The sequence below is a fragment of the Astatotilapia calliptera genome, chromosome 2 (assembly GCF_900246225.1).
Source record: "Astatotilapia calliptera chromosome 2, fAstCal1.2, whole genome shotgun sequence".
Lineage (NCBI taxonomy): Eukaryota > Metazoa > Chordata > Actinopteri > Cichliformes > Cichlidae > Astatotilapia > Astatotilapia calliptera.
The window spans coordinates 35,197,615-35,214,439 of NC_039303.1; the positions used below are offsets into that span (position 1 = coordinate 35,197,615).

General features: G+C 40.8%; 1 protein-coding gene across 5 annotated transcripts in view; it reads left to right on the plus strand.

Annotated features, from left to right (window-relative positions):
- elf1 (E74-like ETS transcription factor 1) overlaps positions 1-16,825 on the plus strand; it is a 39,062-nt gene that overhangs the window by 12,790 nt on the left and 9,447 nt on the right. Inside the window, exon 1 of one of the 5 annotated variants that reach the window (XM_026146030.1) lies at positions 1,070-1,728. The exons of 2 other annotated variants lie outside the window; for them this stretch is intronic. The gene's annotated coding sequence lies outside the window, so the exon portion shown is untranslated. Of the gene's footprint in view, positions 1-1,069; positions 1,729-5,681; positions 5,985-16,825 lie in introns of those variants that run through there. 2 more of the 5 variants (XM_026146064.1, XM_026146055.1) reach the window with 2 other exon arrangements.

A 16,825-nucleotide genomic window follows, 5' to 3' on the forward strand; every position in this document is an offset into this window, starting at 1 on the left:
AACCATTTTCTCCGTTTGGAGTTTTTTTGAATTTACTACTTATCAGCTTTCTATGCTGAATTTGTTCTTTGGAAAATTTAGGTAAAAATAAAAACTTAGTTGAAAAGCTTAGTCAGTTTCCAAATTATAATATCTAGAATTATAGCTTGTTGTTTAACATTTAGAGGAAGATCAAAATGCACGTAGCTCTCCTTTAGGCCTCACGCACTGTTTCTGCTTTTGTTGGTGTTTTGTAGAGCTATTGTCATGTCTGAAAGTTTGCCTGTCTGCATACATCTGCCTCTTTTTCTATGTTTACATGGTTGTCCTGGATTTGGGCAGTGCTGCAGTCCATTAGCCTTAAGAGTTTATATCACAAGAAGTGAACAGCTTCCTCTAAGGCTTCGAGGTTGTGGACAGTATTTCCAAAGGCGAGTGATAAATGGAGCTTGCTTGGTATAACTTTCCCTCACAACAAGGCTATCAATTCGCTCCCAAGCAAACAGTTGCTTTTACTCTGAGCTGTATTGTGCCGAACGGAGGCCAGGAAGAATTAATGCGAAGATGAGGGCACTCAGTGGAGATCGAGAGGGCGATTTGGAGGTTCATGACAAACAGACTTGGCTGCAGTAGATTTAATGGGCCAATTTTTTGAATACTAAGTCCTATGATAGATCATGTTAAGTTCTTTCACAATAATCCAAATTGAAAACTAATTTTATCCAGTGACTAACATTTGACGTTTGCTTCTGTTAAAAATACTACGTGGAGGTTTTCAGTGGAATACATGTACAAATTGGTGCACAGGGTGTGAAGACAGAGTGCTTAGCATTTACCACAGACCACCACTTCCTGTTTGCTAAAGTGTCATTTCTGATAAAGATTCCTATCTATTCTCATTTGCTGAACTTAACAAGATGTGTGTCACTAAAAATGTTGTCATACTTGCTCATACTAAACGCAGTCGACTTTACATTTTGATTTCTTTGTACCTCCCACTGCTAGAAGTTATTTTATGATGCATTTTAGTGCAGGGAGAACAACTCCATATGTCAGCTGCTTAACTGTGTGGCATGCCTAATAGGCTTACAATTCATTTCAAGTGTTTTAATGGGCCACAAAGACAGGTGAATTTAACTTCTAAGGTGCCACACAGATTTTAATCGCCCACACTGCATGGTCAAAGTCTAAACGAAGTGCATACCTGTCCAACTGTTTACTTACACATCCAGTACTCCACCGCCTCTGCAGGTGAAACCCGTCTATCGTCTTTCATGGTGTTTAAGGTGTGGCCCTACTGTTGGTCCTCTCTGGTTTCCCCTCCCCCCCCCTTCAGCTCCGTCCAATCCCCGCCACCAGGAGAACTCACCTGAAAGGATTTGTATTTAGGGCCGATACTCGTCGCTGATTGGCCAGGTGAAGGCACTCTGCCTCAGGGCTTCACTACCAATGGCGACAGTGCTGCGTGACTCATAGGGAGAGGACAAGTTGCTTCACTACACTTCTCCTTTTTCTGTTTCAACCAGCAGCCTTTGCATTGTCTTTCCCCCCCCTCATCTCCAGCTTTGTTTTGTCACTGTAGAAAGGTGTGGGCCTGTCCACGTCTTTAGGCACCATTGTCCTCCTTTGAACACGTCTTGGATTATTTCCAGTTTCACCATTTGCTGCCGATTCTTCTCTTGGTTGCTGAGATCAACACTTGGTTGGTTGTTATTATGGACCTTGTCACCCGAATCCTGTGTCTTTGAGGTCAGTGACAGATACTTCTCCTCTCCACATGTTACCTGTTTTAAGCTTTTTTTGAGTGTGTTAAAGGAAAGGTATACATTTTACATGAACAAACATAAATAATATATATTTAGGACGTATGTGAGTAAGCGGACAAGCAGTCAGGTAGTTGGTTGCTCTGCTGTGCATGGCTCTCGTTATCGTTGCGCTGACATGTTTTAAGGTTTTCAATAGAGAGCTTTAACAAGTCATCCCAGTTCATCTTACATTTAGGAGCATGTTTTCTCTTGTATTGCATCTTTGGAGGCATACTAATAAATCAAATGTCACTTCAAAAAACAACAAACCTGCATTTGTATTTATTCTAATCACCTTCTTGCCCATATCTCACCATTTTCCTCAAACCTAGTTGAAACTTTTTAGTGCCTGAAAACTTGTCAGATAAGGTAATCACTTTTAACTTTAAAACCTGCCATGTGTAGATATAATAAGGATGATCTTTAACTTATATGTGTGTTTGTTGCATTTCTTTTCTGAATTGTTGCCTTATATGGCGTCTTGAAATAAGGGCGGGAACAGTATTTTGCAAGTCGCCTGACCAAGCCCACATGTATTTTTCACTGTGTAGTAATGGTCTACTAAAAAGTAATTACACTCTGTGATGATTTTGATCCATAATTGCTGCACAAATGTCATGCTATTATTAAAAACTGTGAGTTGCTACATTCACAATTAGAGTAGAGAAGAAAAAAAGTAAAGGAACGGCTGTGGTTTCGCTGTTGGAGCTCTTAGCCACAGCCACATCGAGTCAGTCATGCAGAGCTTCTTCAAAATCTTCTGATCACTAGAACAGAATGCTGCTTATCTTGTAATGTAGATGCCCAGATGTTTGACATTTCAGCTCACAGCAAAGTCTGACCCTGAAGTGCCTTGCTTCCTTTTCTGTGCATGTAAAAGTTAACCTTGTGTAAAGTCTGTCAACCAGGCTATTGTGCTTAAAGTTGTTGAGTATCTGTTTCTAAAAGTTGCACAGAGCAGCAGAGATAAAAGCACACTTCCTGTTTCCTCAGAAATCTACTCTGCACTTTGTGCACCACAGTGTGCATGCAATACATGTTTGAATAAACATGCCTCCGAGTCTGAGTAACATTCTGACTTCACATGCACTTTTTTCTGAATCTGCTTTTAAATGTTGCTTCATTGAAGATGCACAGAACTGTGCAGTTATCTCAGTGAAACCCCGAACAAGCACAAAACATTCGTCTAATTTTTAGTCTGGCTTTTAAAAAATGTAATTATACACAAAATATCCAAGCGTGTGATTATTTCATTGGTTTGGCATTCAGAAATTATCTTGTTGATGTAATGTTTTGCATAACAGCTGAGGCCCATTAAAGGCAGTGTAGAAGAGGTCATCTTACAGACACCAAATAAATAAATATCTCTATACTTTAGACTGAATATTGAGTATTATTGGGTGAGGGTCAGGTGGGCTGGCCCTGAAAAACAGAGGACTTTTTTTTTTTTTTATGTGTTGTACCATCAACACATGATTCAGTGTGTGAATGGCTCTGTTGTTGAGCCGGTAGAAGTTTGCATTTGACCTAACTTGCCTTACTTTCTCATCATAACCTATGGCCCACCTTGATTTGGATTGTAAATGAGGGCCTCTTGCCTCAGAGGCTGAACTCATAGTGAAGCTGCTGTTTAGTGAGGTTTTATGCCTCTCATTGAAAGAACAGGAGGGCGGCTTGACTGCAGTCTTTCTTCCTTCAATACAGTGTCAACAGGTCTTAGCCTGTAATTAGATCATTAGGCTTGGGCAAGATGACGGAGGTGGTGCAAGATAAGGACGTGACGAGAGCAGGAGCAGGCGGGGTTTAGTTTATTACTACAACTCGGGCAGGCCGAGATATGTAAAAATCGAGGATTTGTGTTGCTCCATGTTGCAGGTGCATGCTATCACGAGAAGAAAAGAAAACACAGAGCCAACTGTGAATGGTCAGGTACAAACTGTTGGTTATGATTTGAATAGAATAAATGAGAGTAACATCACCTTTGTGTGGTCAGATGGCAGTAGAGAAATGGTTGTTAAATAGTCCTAATTGTCGATGTTATGACTGCGTATTCAAAACAAAAATGGTGCCATAATTTCCATGATTCAAGTAATGAAATATTTTCTTAGTAATATTATGATGGCTTTGGCAAGAATTATTTCTTTATACAAACAACTTTGCTTAAAGTATCAACGTGTTCATGTGTTCCTTTTTGCCTGGTGACCATGACTTCTACCACTACCCTTCAGCCGCCTTATTTATTGAAGCCGCTGCGGAAAACCAGTGAACTCATAGTGAAACTAGTGAATAAACAAGGCTTGTGCACCCGCAGCCATTGTATTTCAGTAAGCCCAACTGGAAAATGTCTCATATGAGAAAGCACAATCAGAGCCCTTTTTGTATTGCTAAACGATGAATTTGCATCACATTTCCACGTCAGTTCCCCCATTTCTTCTTTGCTGTTTTATTTTCCATTGCTCTCTTTTTATGGGATGGATGGAGACCTAAAGGTTAGAGAAGTACACTTGTGATGGGAAGTTTGAACTCCTGTGACCCGTTGGGAAAACCTGGGTGGGGAAAGTTAATGTATAACTTTCTCTTCTGCTTAATAGCTACTGTGCCACTGAGCAAGGCACATTCAGTATTCAGTTTGTAAGCTGGTTGTGTATCTCTGTTAATATGCTGCCGGTGCTCAAGAACCCTCCCTTGATAAATAAAGTTAAATCGATTGAGCAACTGTCTCCCTGTGTTGCAACCGTCTCATGCTCGGAGCGTGCTAGGACTGGCCGTTGTTCTGGAGTACATACCGAACCAGAGCTGTTATCATCACATCTCACCACAGAGCCCAAAAACCAAACCGTTTGAAGTTCTTCTAGCCTGGTGTATTTCATTTCAGTCCCCGATCTTGATTTATATTCGAGGGGCAGAGATTCTTTCTTTTGTCTCTTTTCTTCAGTGCATTTCTCTTGACTGGGAACTCGTCTGTGATTTCTTTCAGTGATGCTTTCTCTAAGATACTGATGATCATATTGTTTGTCTGTGTTAGTCCTTTAAGTCATTTTTATTTGGAGTTGATTTACTGTGTAGTGAAGTAAAAAGACTTTCTAGACGTTTTACTTACTACATGTTTTGAGGCTAATTTCTCACATAAATACTGTAAATCCTATAGATTTAACCCCTCCAGTGTGTACTCATTAACTTCGTGGTTACAAAAGTACTGGTATAATAAGCCAGGCTGAAATAAGTGAAGTAGGTCATGTTTTCTCACAAAGAAAGAGGGCGCACAAGAGAAATGATCTAGTAGAGGGAATATCAGATCACACCTTTTCACAACACTCCTGCTTATGTAATGCAGCATACTTATCTGGGAGTATTTAACATAACACGAGTCTTGGCATGACATATGGCGTCACGGTCAGTTGTGAAAAAGTAAATGTAACTTCTGTTAACTCAAGTACCATACATAGTCATAGTTTTGAGGTACTGAAACTTGGGGATTCTGCTGCAGTTCAGATGGAAGTATTGCATGTTTTCATCTGCTACATTACTTCAAAAGCTTTACTTAGTAGTTATTGTTCAGATTAAAAGAATAGAGAACATTAATGGTTCTAGTGCGCTGCCTCATGATGATGTATGAATATCTATGCGCTGTACAGTTGCGTGTCAAGGAAAGTAAGATTAACCTTTGGTCAAGTTAAAGATCTGAGTACTCCGTACACCATTTCGGACACAAAGAAATGTAATGCAAAGTCCTCCTGTATGTTTCTAGAATAAAAGGTTGATCCTGCTGCTTTCTTCTCAGTGGCATAAAATTCAGGTGGCATTTAGCAATGGATTAGTTTGCATCCTTGATAGATTTTCAAAGGAATAATGGCGTCACATATTTAAAAGGTGCTATATTTACGTATCTTAATGTGAAAGTTCAGTTGCTATCAATGCAGTTCAGCTATCTCCTGTGAGTCTCTTGCTCTGTGGTTGGACTCTACTTCCTCTGTCTTCAACTGCAGCTGGCGGAGATGATAGTCCTTTTGCTTTGAGGCCTTGGTGAACTTAGCGTATCAGTACATGAACCAGTTCCACTTGGATTCACCAGGGGAGGGTTAACCCACAGGACTTGAGACTCATTGGACAAGTACTGACATCAGCAACTGCCACAATAGGGACTAACCGCCACCACGCAGGCATGGACATGTAACAGGACAAGGAACTAGCTGGTTAACAGTAAGTGAAATAAATAAAACAAATGCTCCATTAAAAAAAAAAAAAATCAAATTAATAACTTCCCTGTCCAAACTTTCCTACTTCACATGAACTGGGCGTGACTAGTTGTAACACAAGATAAAAATAAAAAAGAAGACGAAGACTAATGCTAAGATTTAAATTACAACAGGAAAAGGATGCAGAGATTTGAGAGTTTGGCTGTTTCCAGGCAATCAGAAGCACAACTAATCATCTAATTGGTTCAGATCAACTATCTGTGGGGAGAATTGTCATTTAGAGATCGATTCTACCCAAAAAGGATTGTGATAGGACCTTTTGGCCACATCCCTAGTACTAATAAAACCAACAGACTCGCAGAAACAGTGAAAAATAAATATAACATCTATAAAATAATGAACTGGAAGCCGTGTGACTTGGTTAATGCTGTTTAGAAATTACTTCCCTTTTACTATCATGCAGTTAAAGAGACCTACTATTAAGTTAGTGTTGGTTGATATACATTTTATATAAAGCGTCTACATGGAAATGATGATAACTCATTTATCTTGATAAAAGTTAATCTTTCATAGACGTTGTTCACTGAAGTTGTGTGGGCGGAGTTTGAGGTGCAGATTTATTTTTCCTCCAGATAAAAACAGCATACAGACATCAGAAAAAAATTTCCATTACAACCTTCTGTTGTGCTCTGCATTTATTTGAAACACAGTCATTTGGGACTGTATACTTTACAAACAGAAAACTCCATGTCTTCTGATGCAGTTTGATGCAGTAGCTATAAATTGCTAATGCTATATAAAGGCCTGAAAGCAAGTTCACAGTGCAGTGTTTTTGTTTCCAGTTATGTGGGTTCCACCCTGCATGAGGTAACAAAGTGCAAAAACGTAGACTCACCCTGTGTGAGATGCATATGAACATAAAACTCACACAGTCTGAAAAAAGTTTTAGCTGCTATAGTTTCCCAGCTCTGCTGTGCTAATTTAGACATCGTGTTTGCTTTAATGCAATATCGTTTGGTACAAAGAGTCATTCTAACCCAGGAAAATTGATTTGCCACATGTTTTTAGGAGGCTTTTGGTCCCAGACACCCAGCTGCAGTGGTGTCTGAGTTTGAAACTTTCAGCAGCAAGCTCTCTCATATGGAAAACTGGCCATGCCCATAATTACTGCAGTTCTCAGATGATCTGCTGAGTGGATCCCCTTGTCTGAGTGCTAGTGTCCAAATATAAAAGGACTGTAACAGACTCTCAGTCATTTAATTTAGCTAAAACGAATGCCTGAGGGCTTCAAGGAATGACTGCTGCATGCAAATTTCTAAAAATTTGTGGTGACATGGTCGATGTATAAAAATCAATAATAACATCACTTCTTACATCTGTAACTCTTAAGTTCTCGCATCCACACATTTGGGTCTACATCCAGAGATGATTGATTTTATGTGACAGTACCGCTTTGGTTCTTTTCTTTCTTTCTTTTTTTTCTTGCGTATTCAATTGCACCTCACCCACAAGTAAAAAACCCCCCACTGCATTCTCATTACATAACTTGACAATTCAGAAGATCTCCTTATTTGCAGGATGTTAGATGTGAATACTGATGACATAATTAATAGCAGCATTTGAGCTTAGCTAGAATCAGTCAATAGGCCAGTGATTAACATGCAATATTATGTTTGTTTAATCTGCCAGGGATGAAACATCCAAGATAGCATGGGTTAGTAGGTAAGATTTAGAGCTAAGTATAGTGATTTACTATGTTTTTAGTCGCTGCTCTAAGTTAATCTAATCAGCTGTTGAAGTTTGTAGGCTATACTAGGATGATAGTAATGTAGTGGTTTTTTTCAGTGAATAAAGATTATGGATGGGTTTGATTCTGTTGATGCCAAAGTGATTATGGCTTCTGCTTGTAGGTCCAATTTTTTTTAGTTGTTAATGGTTTTATGTCACCGAGTCAGAAAGCACTTTGAAAAAAGTCTGTCATGTGACTCAGGTGTGGAAACGCTCCACTGCCTGGAGTTTGACGTCATTGTTTTAAAATGCACGACTGTAGAAGTGCAGTATATAAAGAACTGAGGCACTTTGAGGCTTGCTGCTATTACAGATTGGACAATTTCAAAATGTTTCTTAGCTGGAAGAGTTCTTTGTTGGGGAAAAGAAAAGAAAAATCAGAGGAGTAATTTTTACAATTCAGTTTTTTTGATTTCAGCCAGCTTGGCAATCCATTCAGTTGTGTGTTTGTGCTTGTTATGCTTGGTCTTCAACATGTATCCTCACAAACACACAGTGTGCCTTTGCTGAGCTGAATGAGGCCCACCTGCTCTGTTCTTGTTCCACAGAGCCTACTTTACAAGCCCTCTCCCTCTGCGTGTTCCTAGGCAACAGCCACTCCTTGTTTACCTTTGCGTTTTTGCATTGTGATTCTCATCAGAACAACATAGCCCCAGCCCCTCTGGAGACTGATTGTCAGGCTTTTTTATTCAAAGTAGCATGAAGCAAAGATTAGCATTTGTATGAGCCTGTAGTGTGTGTATCTTCCTAGAAACTCGTCATTTTTCTCTGCACGTGTAGTTATTACTGATCCCAAATATGGTAAAGCAATCACACCGTGTAAATATTTTGTTATACAGCAGTACTGAGCACAGCTGTCTCTTTAACCAGGTGATTTATTGTCCTCATTTCATGCACCTATGCTGCACCTTCCTCATCAGGTGACTGTCATAAACAAGTGTATTTCATAAAGCCTTCTCAAATATTGACCAGCCTGAGCAGACAGTCCTTCTGTCCCTTGCAAATATGTCAAACATCTCTCCAAATGTATGAGCTGCGCCATAGATTCACATCTGCGGCAGCTGGAATATACGAAATGGATGGAAGAGGGTGGTATTAGCAGGGAATGTTAATTTGAATGTTATGAGTAGTGAAAGCACAGGGCGGACACGATTCCAGAAAACTTGTTAAGATGACGAGCTCAAGCGTTTGAAGTCCAAGTAATGCTCTAATACCTAAAGCATGCAATCCAAACATTTGTCATGAGTCCATGAGTTGTTGTAGCTTAGGCCTGTTAGGTCACTCACACAGCTTAACACTTTTTCCCTTGTCTGTATTTGAACTATGCACCTGGCATCTTGAAAAGCAATGACTTTGCACTTCTGTCCTTCGATCCAGGAATGGGCACACGTTTACTGGCTGCAAGATTAGATAGAAACATTGGCCAGTGGTATCCAATACCACACTGACCCAGTATCCAATTGTGCGAAATCAGATAAGCTGTCTTGAAGGGGCTAAGCTGACTCAGTGTGAGTGGTCCTATCAGGGAGGCTTTATGGGGGATCAGATGAGAAGAGCTGATTTTGTTGTTATTAGCTGTTAAACTGAAGCATGATCCCTGGAAGTCTCAAAAACAGCCGGGGCTGTAAATCTGCATCTCTGAGAGGGTTTTATCCTTTTGATGAAAACATAATAAATGTAATAGGATGTAGTATGACATGCTGTACTCGTATTATATGGTACTTATTTCTAAAGACAGTGAGCATTAAAAGGAATACTTCTGAGAAATAAATTTATTTGCCTTCCAGCACAATAATGATGAGGAGATTTAAGGCACATATATGTTTGTGTGCTAAATCTAATGTAATTCGAATGTTATAGTTTGTTTGCATAATTTGTACAAAGATTTGTAAAGTCTGTACTTTCACAAAGTAGGTTAACTTATCAGATAGTAGGCAGGTTTTGTTACCTTTGAACAGAGCTAGCTTTTCCCCCCTTGTAGCATAAGGTAAATATTTATCATACAGATCTGTGAGTCACATCAATCTTCTCAGCTTCCATGTTGTCTCTTGAACTAGTGGTAGAGTCAAACTGTATGACGAGACAAAGATTACTTTGTCTCTGTCTGACTATGTGCCTTCTGTAGGTGTGTTGCCTGTTAGGTATTACTGCATGCCTGACTGTAGGTGGACACATCAGCCTGCTTGTGTCCAGACCTGTTTGGTATGCAGCCTCCTTTGCAACAGCCAGGTCCCCCTTTATATTCCACAGTCAGCCCTGAAATGTCTGGGCTCCATCCGTAACATGTACTTACGCTAAGAGACAATCTAGGAAGTATCTTGGCAAAGTTCATACAGTATAGGCTTTGTGGATTTCTTCCCTCGAGTTTATTAGGAATTGTGGAAAGTTGCGTAAAAGAGTGGCAGCTATCAGAGATAAAGTTGGCATCGATGTTTATAGTGTAAGAAGGAATTTAGGATGTCAACTTTCAACTTGTTTTTATTTAAACTCAGTTGATAGTATGCTGCTGGTATTTTTCCCTTGGGTACAGTATCCTCCCTTGCTGCTGTCAGTATTCCTGTGAAATGACATCTTTGTGTTGGTATGAATGTAAGTGCTTGTGAGTGGTACAGTAGTGCAAATTTTATAATTACTTTAAAGTTTGAATTTTAGTTTGATTATAGTGATGAAGGACAGGTTTAAAGCAATTTTCCAACTTTTGGTTCATACAAAGACGTGACTCTGTATGTACTAGCCTCCTGTATATATCTAGCGCTTGTGGGAAGCTTGCTTATTGTCTACAAAAAGAGAGAACTTTGACTTTTCCAGTCTAGTCATGCATCAAATGGCTCCCACTCAGCAGCCAAAACAACAGCAGAGCCTAGAAGTTCAGATGAAACATTTCAGCTATGTCTCCAAGAAAAGAATCAGCAGGGCGATGAAACTCCTGACACACATGCACAGACATGCATGCTTTTTATTCATCCGTGCTCTCTGAGTTCTTTTTACTCAGAGATCTTTTTGGGTTATTTTGAAATTATGTCATTGAGCTCAGATGTGAGAGCATTTAGAAAAAGCAACAACATGGTTTATATAGTTCCCTGAAAACAGGCCAGTACAGTTTTGGAGCCAGCTCTGGTTTGTAAAAAGCTTGGATATATCTTATTGCTCTTATCAAAACTTCAGTTGCTTCTTGTTCTTTCTTACTGGCAAAGAGCAACATAGAAAACTGAAATCACAAGCTTTACATGCTTTACTGCTTCGAGTATTCATTTTAGGTGTATAAATGTAAAGCATTACTGCCTACAGATCCGACTACACGCAGCGCTGCTGTGAACGTCTCGAAAAACATTCACGGCAGTGCTGTAAATATATATGTTAACAATATTTTAAAGATATGGCGCTGCACACAGGCTTACACTTGCATGGATGGCAAAGATCACATTTTTAAATAAAACTGTGGCAGAAGTGTGGCGGTCACAGCAGCACACAGCGAATCAAACTGTTATGTTTGGTGCAGTTTCTTTTCTAAAACTTTGCTGCAATTTCCTGTCCTGTTTTCACAACTTTAGTGGTTCTTCCTATCTGTGACATGTGGCTGGTTGCCACATTATAGAAGTAGGCTGCTGGTGGTAATTTTTACTAAAAGCCCACATCTGTTACTTTACAAAAGGCCTCTCTTTGGATTTGTTGCGTATCAGGCAAGACAACAGTACTGGAGTCAAGATGGATTTTATTGATACTTTATTGTGGTTAGATTTGTTTACCGTGTATTTCTAAGCTTAATATTTGTTCATGTTCAGTTAAGAACAAAACCGAATATTTTCACACCTGTAATGAATGACTTGGGCTTCAGGCAAGTTCTTCTCTGTGTCTTCTAAAAACATTTTGCTGTGCTGTCGTTGCGCACACTGAAATACTGTATGACCAATAAGAGAACACTGTGTGACAGGAACTTTGTAGTTTCTTCTTAGAATTTGTGCAAAACCAACTCACGGGGCCAAATAAGGGATGTGTGTCTGTTTTGAGGGGTGGGTGGGTTAGTAATGCTATCTGCTTGTGCATGACTTGTGTCAGCATTGTGGGGAAGAGATGTCTGCAAATGGCAGGTGTGGCTTTGAGAACTCTGGTGTGATCCTTTTGAATCACTAAACAGCCCTGACTGCAGTAGCAGGTTTGAAAATGTCAGAAAGCAAAAGAAAGCTGGGAAGCGTCTCATCTGCAGAATACATTTTTGAAATGACTCATTAGCTTCTTAATATTTTGAATATACAATATTTACAGATTTCTTACTTCTGACTAGTTTAACTTCTAAAATCCAATTATATGTTACACTGTCAGACTTAGTCTTTATCTAAAGTCCAACTGCAGTGTAATCACCTTCATGTTTTACGTCACTCTGGCAGTAGTTATAAAGAAATGGTACCTGTATGACAACACTCAAGTCTACGAGCGTGATAGTGTGTTGTTTCAGGAGGAAGGAGGGGGAGTTGAGAACTTTCCGCTCTTACACAGAGGAAGAAATTTTCTTCTGAGTGTGGTTTAACAGACAGGAAGCAGCAGAAACCCAGTGCTCAGTGATGCTGTTCCTGTGAGTGCAAAATTCACAGGTCAGTTTGTGGGTGTTTTTCTTCTTCTACCCGGCTTTAAAATAAGTCATTTCTATTTTTGTCTGTCATTCTTCGTGTCGAATGGCGTAAACAGAAACGTCCAGTATTCTACGCTGTGATGAAGCACACGTTAGGAGCAAGAATAGCCTGTGTCTCATGTCTTTACTGGAAGGAAAATGTGACCAAAAGAGAAATGGAATCTGGTCTCTGTGGACATGTCTGAGTTGTCGTCTCCGGGGACAGCACTAGGCTTTCATCCCTAATCTCCAGACCATATTATCCTGCTAAAGCTAATGTCCAATCTTCCATAAAAAAGCCTAATGTTATACTGAATAGTGTGTTAGCTGGCACGGACAGCCGTTGTCACAGGAAGGCATGGGTCCTTCTTCCAGAGCTTGAAGCCTGAGTGGAAAAGTACAACGTTCGCAGGAGATGAGATTACATTCCATTCGCTTTTTGAAAGCCTGTGCGCGAGGTGACATTTTTCTTTCAGTCTTCATTTGGCCCTGGCACGGCAGAACCAATTGCCTACTAGTGTAACACAGACACAGCGAGTGCTGGCTCGGATGCATTGCTGTCTGTGCTTCTGATGCCTGGTGCTCTGCAGCTGCATGCCATTAGCCGGTGTCTATGCCTGCCTCTGTGCCCATTCCAGCCATTTTATCACTACACGCTTGGTGTGGCCCCTGGAGTGCTGTGAAAGTGCTGCTTTATTCTGGTCAATAAAGTGGAGTTGGAGTTTGAAACACGGTGAGGCATTTTGTATTGTGCAACGCTAGGTGTTGAGTAAAATATAGAATACGCAGAAAATGCTGTATACAAAACAATTATGTTGCTGACATAGTGCAATGGCAGTGATGAAACCGCCCTGTTAGTGTGTTTTTTTTTGTCTGCCTTTGTGATGCAAGACCTTAATTACTGTTCTCTTACTTTGCTGAATTCATCCACACTGCCTGTACTTTTAGTGCTTTGTTGTCTCAAAATGTAGAATATACATCCAGCTGTTCTTTCATTATTCGCTCTGATCTGTGCTGTGTTTGCAACACTGCTGTGCTTAAGGAATTTTCCTTGGCGTCCAAAGTGGCATTGTTACATAGATGTGGGTGGGTTAGCCACAACTGAGAAAAACAAAGGGGAACTGCTGTCCAGAAATGATGATCAGGATCCTCTGATGCCCATGTGGGCTATCACAGAGCTCCAGGAATGAACTTGGGCCTCATATAACTGAGTCATTTCCCTAACAGGAACCAATAGGCTCCTGCAAAAACAGCATGCTCGCAGCTATATAATAACATAGTGGTAAGTAAGCCAGTGCATTCTCATTCATCTATGTGCCATGTCAGACATAGGTGTATCACTGCACAGGCGACCGGGGAAAATTAAACCTTTCATGTGAGGTAAAGATTTCTTTGTACTGGTGTTGAACTTTGCAGGTGTAATGAGTGTAGAGCGATTCTTGGTTTATTTCTCTTTCAGTTTTTACCTCTGCAGCGTTCTATACCTTTGTGAGGTTTTAATTAATACCGCTGCCCCTCTGGCACCATCCATCCTGTGACCGTTGTTATGTAGCTACCCCAGTACACTGCTGAACAATCAGCCACCTAAGGAAACCTGTATTTTTGTAACCTGAGCTGAAAAGGATTGATAAGTAAAGTTTGCTTAGCCCTTTTCTTGCATCTCACAATGTTTGCACTCACCACATGCAGGGTGACTCATTGCACAGTCATTCAATTGGCTTAAATTACCTCCTTTCATGGTCAACAATGAGCTCAGCTGAAGAGACGAAAGCGGGGGAAGTAGGGCCTTCTGGGAATGCTCCATTTGTTCATGAATCCTGACTCTAATTGGTTGTTATTGGGACTGGCAGTCACCATGCTGTAGGGGTGGAGTACGCCAGTGTTTGGTTCATATGCTTCTTCAGTCTGCTGCACACTGAACTGCCATATATAACAGCCAGTCATAACTGTCTGAGGAGAGCTGAGTGATAGAAAGACTCCCATCGTTGTGTCACCTGACAGGGGCCACAATGGAGCCAAAATGTCAGCTGTAACTGATAATAATGCTCATTATGCTACATTCCAATGAGCTATACCATTAGTATGCACTTGGGATAACCAAAAATGTGTTAATGTAATTTCAGCCGAGTTCTAACATTCAAAAATCTTTTAGAATACTAAAGTGAACAATGCTGGGTTTTGAATATGTGAAAGAAAGCTTTAATGTGAAAGGAGTCCTGAGCGCCCAGCTTTATAGATCTCCCCATGTCTGCTAGAATTGTAGTGCCCTAAGGCTTACTATTTTGGTTTTAGGCATCAGACTTTATTATTTCAGTCACATCACTCACATCACCATTGCTTCCAGCTGCATCAGGCAGCTGTTTTCAGCAAAAACACTTGTGTACAGATGTCTGCCCAACACCAGCAACAAACAGAAGAAGGTAGCTGTTGACCACAATCTTACAAAGATAACTATTTCTGTCTGCTGGGTGTTAATGGGTAGTTCTGCGCTAATAACACCCCAATAACATCCCCAGAACCCCCACCCACCCATCCCCCTCCAAAATAAATGAGTGCACATTTTAAGTAGTTATTAATATGTTATAGCATATAGTTTTCTTTTCACAAGGACATATTCAGACAGGATGACATGGAAAAAAACCCAAAAAAACACATGTGTCTGGTTGGAGTCAAACCTTGCACACACTAGCATTAAGCCATTAAACCTCACCAGAACGCCCCACCTGGTAACCACGCAGAAAAATTCAAGTCTGGCAAAAGAAGGCCCCACCCATAGCGAATCACAGGCAGTCTATTTGCTCTGTAGACTATTATGCATTCACTAACATCCCAGTAAAATCCCTCCCTTCACTGTCCTCGTCTTCTCCTCTTTATGACGTAGTAAATGCAGTTACAACCCTGCCCCTGTGCTGGGACAAGGCAGCTGTTGTCATGTGCTGGGGGATAATGTGCAGGCTGCGTCTGACTAATGGCTGGCTCTCTTGTATCCCAGTCTGCTGTTAGCACTTTGCCAACTGGGTCATCCAGATCAATGAAGCTCTGACAGGAATATAGAAAGTACATGCAACCACTGACATGGTCTGGTACATTGTAGCAAACTGCACATAAACACAAGCATAAAGCAGAGAAATAAATAAATTATATTTACTTTCATCTTTATGCCTGTTGATTTGATAACAGCCATTTTTTTTGTCATCTGATAAGTGGCTAGTGACTGGATGCTGATTATTTACCCTTCTATAGGCACAGTCCTTGATAGCTGAAATGTACAGCTTGATAAACGTCCATAAATCGAACACAAACTGCAACTACAAAAGGGGAACCAAGAACGTCTGCAGCGGAGAACATCTGCTAGATTAGCAGCGTGTCTTCTCAGATCTGCTGCGAAGCTGGGCAGGGCCCTGTCAGAGTGATTGCATGCGATACAGATAACACACATTTAGTTTGCAAAACATGGATCAAGGCTTCTGTTGTAAGTGTACGAGTACACCAGTGGAAACTGCAAATGATTTAAAAAGCAGACATATGTGTTTAATTTGGAAGCCTCACACAGTATATCGCTTCGGCTTGAATCTGGTAATTCACAGTACCAAGCATAAAGATGCCAAGAAGTCCAGCACACTGAGCTCCAGACAGATGGCGGCAGCGTCCAGCCCTGGCGGAGGTGGGCATGGATGCTGCAGCAGGGACAGCATGAAAGATTGACTGGAGTGAAACACTAGCCTTCTGATTAAGTTTCCTCGTCTCTCTTCTGTTTCCCAAAGCAATGCCTTCCAGACAGTAACTGCATGCTACTGGTCTGTTTGGATGCTTAGCAGAGAAATACACTTTAATGTGTTTGCTGGCTGTGCCCTATGAGCTGCAGAAGTCCTTCACTATCACCTCCTCTTCTGGTCCTTTAAAATACAGTTTGGCCTCGTATGCAAGTTTGTCACTCATACAGGCATTTAAAAGCAAATAAGCTCCACCCTGAAGCAGTGGCAAAAGCAGGAATAGCGAGTGTTTGGAGGTGGGGGAAGGTACCAAACATTTCCAACTTACTTCTTTATTCCTGCCAGCTCTGATCTCTGGGAAACAAGAGGGAGGGGCTGTGTTTGTCGCCCCTGGGTTTATACTTATACTTTAACCCAAAATCAGCCCCTCCTACCCTTCATTCCCGAAACCTGCCTTTGGGTATCGATTGCTGGGACACACCTAAAGACACACACACATATACACAACAAGAAGTACATGACCACCAGTTTCCCTTCAACACAGGCTGTGATCACAGTAACTCCCTGAGGGTCAGTACAGAGGGGCTTCCAGAGCCGCATCAGACGAGTGATCTTTTGCCTGTGTGTGTATGTGAGAGTATGTGTGTCTGCATGTGTGTGTGTGTAAACAAGGGAGGGTTTGCTCAGACTGCTCATGTGATCATAATATCGACCCCGCTGAGCCTTATGATCTAAGGC